The sequence below is a fragment of the Adiantum capillus-veneris genome, chromosome 26, assembly GCF_014529385.1.
Source record: "Adiantum capillus-veneris isolate H3 chromosome 26, ASM1452938v2, whole genome shotgun sequence".
Classification (NCBI taxonomy): domain Eukaryota; kingdom Viridiplantae; phylum Streptophyta; class Polypodiopsida; order Polypodiales; family Pteridaceae; genus Adiantum; species Adiantum capillus-veneris.
Window position 1 is genome coordinate 110902645 of NC_140956.1, and position 6797 is coordinate 110909441.

Sequence of the window (6797 nt, forward strand, 5' to 3'; positions counted from 1 at the left end):
AGGTTTTGGAGGCAGACGCCCACATGTTATAATTGTGGAGAGTTGGGTCACATCAGCCCGCAATGTGATAAGCCACCAAGGATGGGGGGAGACATGTATCCATTGCCAAGACAGGTGCTAACTAGGTCAAATGATTATGGCATCGAAATTAAGGGAGACGAAGGAACCAGTGGACTGACCCAGGAGGAAAAGGGAAAGACAAAAGTGCTAAGTGTAGTCACCTTGGAGAAGGCATCAAAGCTAGAGGATACATTAGTGATGCCTATTGGGAAGAGGACCACAGAGGATAAGGAAGGAAGAAGTGCCTCAGGTCCTAGTAAGAAGAAAGGAAAGAGCCATGAAGGCGAGGATGTCAAGGCCAAGAGGAAAAGGAGAGCTCGTCGAAAGTTTCATGTTTCAGATTTTCCACTAGGGGATGGGCAATTAAGCTATGACTTGAAGGAGGATCTGACGAGCAGGAAGGCAGATGTTACTTTTGGGCAGCTTATAGAGATGGTGCCTAAGCTAAAGCGACAGTGGAAGAGGATGGTTAACCCAATGGAGAAAGAGCCAGAGAGAGGTTCAGTGAAGGTGTTGGCAATGGACGAGCTACCAGACATTTGTCCAATAGTAGATGTGTGGCATAAAAGGAAAAATTTGGGACAAGGTTATGTGGATGGCGGAGCCCAAATATGCGTCATAACACACTCATGCGTTGAGAAGATGGGTCTCACAGTGGCTGGGGTGTCAGGTTTTCGGATCAGATTGGCAAACCATCAAAAAGTAAAATGCTTGGGTGTTGTAAAGAGCTTAGAAGTGGAGGCATATGATGCAAAGGCAGTGGTTGATTTTCATGTGATGCCAGCAGGGTTGGGAGCATATCCTATTATACTGGGCAGACCATGGTTACGTGCAGTGGGAGCTGTTCAAGATTGGCGACATGGTACGATTAGCCTCTATGGAAAGACAGGTACCAAGAAGCTTTATAATATGGACACAAGGAAACGATTAGAGGAGCTTTATGAAGATGAGGATGAGTCTAGTGATGAAGACTCTTCCACGGTGACAGATGAGGATAGTGATAGCACTACCAGTAGTGATGAGGATGCTGATGTTGCATTTCTTTTGATGGATAAAGAAATCCAGGAGTGTGGTTTAGTCGCATTTGCGAATGAAGTTGAAGATGAAAGTGAAGGACCTTATGAAGTGATTGAAGGGCTGATGCAAACCAAGGTTGAGTTGTCAAAAAAGCAGGAATTAATGACGCAAATGATTAGTGGAGACCTCTCAGCTATGGAGAAGGATATATTTTTGCATATGCTGGCTAGTTTTCCTGATTTGTTCATTACTTCATATGAAGAGATCAGAGGGTTCAAGGGCGAAGAGATGCATATAGAGCTGAAAGAAGGTTCTAAGCCAGTGCGGCAAAGGCTAAGAAGGATGGGTCAAGAGCAAATGGAAGCCTTGCGGGAAGAGGTGGACAAGTTATTGAAGGCAGGGTTCATAGTCCCTGTGGAGACCACAGAATGGGTGAGTCCAGTAGTAGTCAGTCCAAAGAAGGATGGGAAGTGGAGGATTTGTGTAGATTTTAAGCCCTTAAACGCAGCCACTAAGAAGAACCCATATCCTCTTCCATTCATCGATCAGATCTTGGATTCAGTGGCAGGTTATGAGAGGTACAGTGTGTGTGATGGTTTTTCAGGCTATTTTCAATTGAAGATTGCTCTTAAAGACCGCACAAAGACAACTTTTATTACGCCATGGGGCTGCTATTGCTACACAGTATTGCCATTTGGGTTGTCAAATGGACCATCTTTCTATCAAGAAAGAGCAAATTGGGTGTTGGAACCATTCATTGGTAGTTGTGTTAAGGCTTTTATGGACGACTTCTGTGTCTATAGCAGTAGGGCTGAGCATCATGAGAAGTTGCAGATGGTATTGGCTCGATATGATGAATGTGGAGGACAACTAAATCCAAAGAAATGTCATCTAGCACAGCCAAGGGTGAAGCTATTGGGCCATATGGTGTCAGAAAATGGCATTGAGGCTGATCCAGATAAGGTGAAGTCTATTATTCTTCTTCCATCACCTATGAGTACGAAGCAATTGGCAACCTTTATACACAAAGTGAAGTACATGGCACGGTTTATTCCATTGTCTTCGCAGCTTCTTTATCCATTACAACAAGTGGCAAAGCATGATCCATTGCAATGGGATGACAAGTGTGAAGAAGTGTTTCAAGAGGTGAAAGAGGTGTTAGGGGGGTTGTCAGCCATGCAGGCTCCTGATTGGGAGAAAGTTTTTTATGTAAATCCATCAGTAGGGGATGATGCCATTGGAGCCATGCTATTGCAAAAGGGGAAGGGCAGCCATTATATGAGGCCAGTGTATTGTGCAAGCCGAGTGAAGTTGGTAGCGGAGAGAAAGTTATCGGAAGTAGAGCTAGTGATGGCTAGTGTAATATTTGCTTGTCGACGATTTCGTCATTACTTGCTACCACGGCCTTTTTTTTTCTTGACGAGTTATGCCTTTTTGCCACAGTTAATTAATGGTATTAACATGTCAAATGTGGTGAAGAAATGGGTAATTGAGCTGCAAGAGTTTGAGTTCTCTTTTCTAGTGGAAGATAGTACAAGGGCTACCCTAGCTGATTTGTTGACCTACAAGGAGAATCCCCTTATTGTTAAGGAAGAGGTGGTAAGAAAGGTAGTTGAAGAAGTGCCACAGATCAGCAATGCACATGTGTTGTTCTTTGATGGTTCATACAGAAAGAGCCATGATGCAGCTTCAGGGGGTATAGCACTTTATGATCCAGAGGGGAAGCTAGTATGCAAGAGAGGGTTCAAATTGGATGCGCATAGTAACAATGAGGCTGAATATGCTACATTGGAAGCCGGATTACACATTTGTTTGAAGCATGGGGTTCGAAGGTTGAGCATAAAAGGTGATGCCTTGTTAGTGGTGAAGCAAGTGCTGGGTGTGTGGAAGAGCAAGAACACCTCATTGAAGGAAATGTGCTTCAGAATTAAAGGCCTGTTAAAAAGGTTTGAAGCATGGAGCATCAAACACATTGAACGTGCTCTAAATGGAGAGGCACATGAAGCAGCTCAAGGCATGATTGGGGAGCTATTCGTGTTAAGGACCAATTTACCTCTTTATCATGGTCGGGAAAGTTTGGCTCAAGAAGAGGAGTTTTTGCTAACAGGAATCATTCCAAAGGAGATTCAGAAGTCTAAGAAGTATGGCTTTGTGCGTAGAGCATACAGGTACAAATTGATTGGTGATGTCTTATACATGAAAGGGGCTGATCTCGTGTTGAGACGTGTACCTTGGCGGGAGGAGCTTTACAGAGTGTTGGAAGAGAATCACGAAGGCGCATGTGGTGGCCATTTTGCTCTAAAGATCACCTTGCATAAGATTTTGCAAGAGGGGTATGTATGGCCTAGTTTGCACAAGGATGTTCACCATTGGTGTAGGTCTTGCAATAGGTGTCAAGCATTTGGGAAGAGAGTGTTGAAGCCAGAGCTACGAAAAACCATTATGGCGTTTGATGTGTTTGAAAAGTGGGGGATTGATGCAATAGGCCCGTTACCTATCACAAGCAGGGGCAAAAGCTATATTTTGACGGCAGTGGACTATCTTTCTAGATGGGCAGAGGCTACAGCAGTAAAACAGATCACTGCAAAGGATGTGGCAAAATTTGTGTATGATGAAATATGTTGCAAGTTTGGGGTGCCATTAGAGCTACTTTCAGATAAGGGGCCAGGATTTAGAGCTAAACTGCTAGACTTCTTATGCACAAAGATGAAGATTAGGCACCAGCATACCACTCCTTATTACCCGCAGTGTAATGGCTTAAATGAAAGGTTCAATGGTGAGTTGGTACAAATTCTTTCTAAAGTGACAGAGCACCAAGGAAAGAATTGGGATTTGGAATTGCCTAGTGCATTATGGGCTTACCGTACTTCAGTGAAGACAGGTACAGGGTTTACTCCATTTCATTTGGTGTATGGAAAGGAAGCACTATTGCCTGTGGAGGTAGAGTTGCCTGCGGTCAAGATGTTAGAGAAGTTGCTTGGGCCGCCTAGTGATGCATTCAAAGAGAGGCTCTTGCAGTTACAAGAGGTCCAGTTGGATAGGATGAGCGCTTTGGAGCATTATAAGCAGATGCAGGATAAGGCTTTGACAAAGCTAAATGAAAAGGTCAAAAGTAAGGGTATCAAGCAACATGACTTGGTTTTGCGCTACAACAGTAAGCTGGACAACACCTTCCAAAAGAAGTTTCAAATTAAGTGGGAAGGCCCTTTCAAGGTAGTGGAGTGTTTCCCGAATGGCACATATCAGCTGGCTAACCTGGATGGTGTTCTACATAAGTCAAGGGTAAATGGATTGCGTCTTAAATTGTATCATGCTAGATTGATGATGGTGGAGCAAGATGAACTGTCTGTGGAGCAAGCAATGTTGGTGAAGGATGAGGAGACATGTGATGCGGCGAGTCTCATATCTCTCTTTGCTGCTGCTGATCATGAATGATCTAGCAGGCTAGGGGGTGGGCAAATTATGTCAGGAGTTTTTTGGAGCAAGGGATTGCGCATATGTACATACACATGCATGGTGCATCAAATAAAGAATTGCCCATTTTCCTTAGCCAGGTGGTTATGTGGGGCCCACATGTGTACAGGTAGGACAACATGTACATAATGCATCGATTTTCACTATTACCAATACCAGTGTGTTTTTTCTACAATAAGGAGGAGTTGGTAGCGCGTAAAACTTCTCGAGGAAGCTATCCGCGGGCCGACGACGTGAGGTCAGCAGGTGCGTCAGATGGCATCTAGTGGCGTCAGGAGGGCGAACGAGGTCAATATTTGCACGCAGATGAGGACGGACACAACGTGGGTGTTTGCTTGTGAGAATTATGCAGAAAGGTCATCATGAGGACCTTTTTTTGGGGCCACTTCACGTGGTGGCGAGGTGCATTATGGGAAAAAAGCTGAGTGCCAGGTGTGCGAATGATGCAAAAAGGTGACAACTATGCACTGCGAGGTCAGTTTTTGGCCTGTTCGGGGTCCGTTTGAGGTCATCTAAAAGGCCAAGGGTGCCCAAGTAATAAAGCTAAGTGTGGGAACTAAAAAAACTGAGAGAAGACCAGAAAAAACGTGGAGAAGAGAGGAGGAACAGCCGCAGGTGTGTTTTTTGGGATTTTGGAGCCTGTTTTGGCCGTAAACTGCTCATCCGAGGTCGGATTTGAGCACTTTGACATTGTAGACTGGGGTTTTGGGCCGTTCCGGACGCGATGGCGCTGTCCATTTTGCCAAATTCCTCACTCTTTTCCTGCTGTTTTTCTGTGTAAGTTTCTCCTATGAGCGAAGTTTCTGCTCTAGTTTGTGATTGTATCTGGTATCTTTTACCCATATTGTGTGAGCTGTTTGCCCCATTGGTGTTGGCCCAAGCTCATTTGTATCTAAACATCAGAAATTATCCTCTTTTGAGCTGAGTTTTTTGGGTGTGTGTGTGTGTATGTGTGTGTCTGTGTGGAGTGGGCAAGTGGATAGTCTCTCTCCTCTCACTCCAGAGGTGTGTTCCCTGTCTCGGCCAGGTGTGTTGTGTAAGCCGAGTGGTGCCCCATAGTGTGTGTGTGTATCTTCCCAAGAGTGTGTGTCGGGTCGTTATAGAGGCGCTGTGTGTGTTTTCATCCCGCTCACAACGTCAGCTGTTGAGTGGAGCTCAAGGGGACTCTCCTCATCCATGGACGAGGAAGAGAGTTCAAGTGAAGAGAGTGATAGCACTCTCGAAGTCATGGGCGTCACCATAAAGGAAACTACCTCATCAGAAGACAACCCAAGGATCCAAATGGAGAATGCGTGGGATGCCAGCCTAGAGAAGATGTTATCCAAGGATATAAAGGAAGAAGAAAGGGAGGGTTATGTAAATTTTCTCAAGAAGCATGCATCATTGTTTATTTTTTATTACACTCACATTACAGGTGTCACTGTAGTGAAGCATCATATCCATCTAAAAGAAGGGAGCAAGCCAATAGTACAAAAACTAAGAAGATTAGGAGTTGTGCAACAAAATGCACTATTGTCCTAGGTGAAGAGACTCTTAGAAGCAAGATTCATATACCCAGTAGAAGATTCAGAATGGGTCTCCCCAGTAGTGGTGAGGCCAAAGAAGAATGGTAAATGGAGAGTGTGCGTGGATTCAAGCCACTAAATGCTGCAACAAAGAGGGACCACTTCCCTCTCCCATTTCAAGATGAGATTCTAAATGCAGTAGCACACCACGAGCGATACACGGTGTGTGATGGATACTCCGGCTACTTTCAAATATGCATTGCAAAGGAGGACCAGAAAAAGACTACTTTCATCACACCATGGGACTGTTTTGCATTTCGAGTCATGCCTTTTGGTCTCACCAACGCTCCAGCCACCTTTCAACGATTCATGAATATGGTCTTCCAACCTTACTTTGGTAAGTCCATAAGGGTTTTCATAGATGACTTTTGTATTTACAGCTCCAAAAGTATGCATCTTGGCAAGATTGATGAAGGATTTACTCGTTTAGCTAAGCTGGGTGGACAACTAAACAAGGACAAATGTCACATTGGGCAAAGTAAGGTTACACTATTGGGGCATGTAGTGTCCATTGATGAAATCGAGGTAGATCCTGAAAAGATAGAAACATTGCTAAATCTACCTTTCCCAACTTCCATCAAACAATTAATCTCTTTCTTGCAAAAGCTAAGATATTTGAGTAGATTCATACACTTACTCTCCCAAGTGATATTTCCTCTACAACAGCTGACTCGTCAAGAG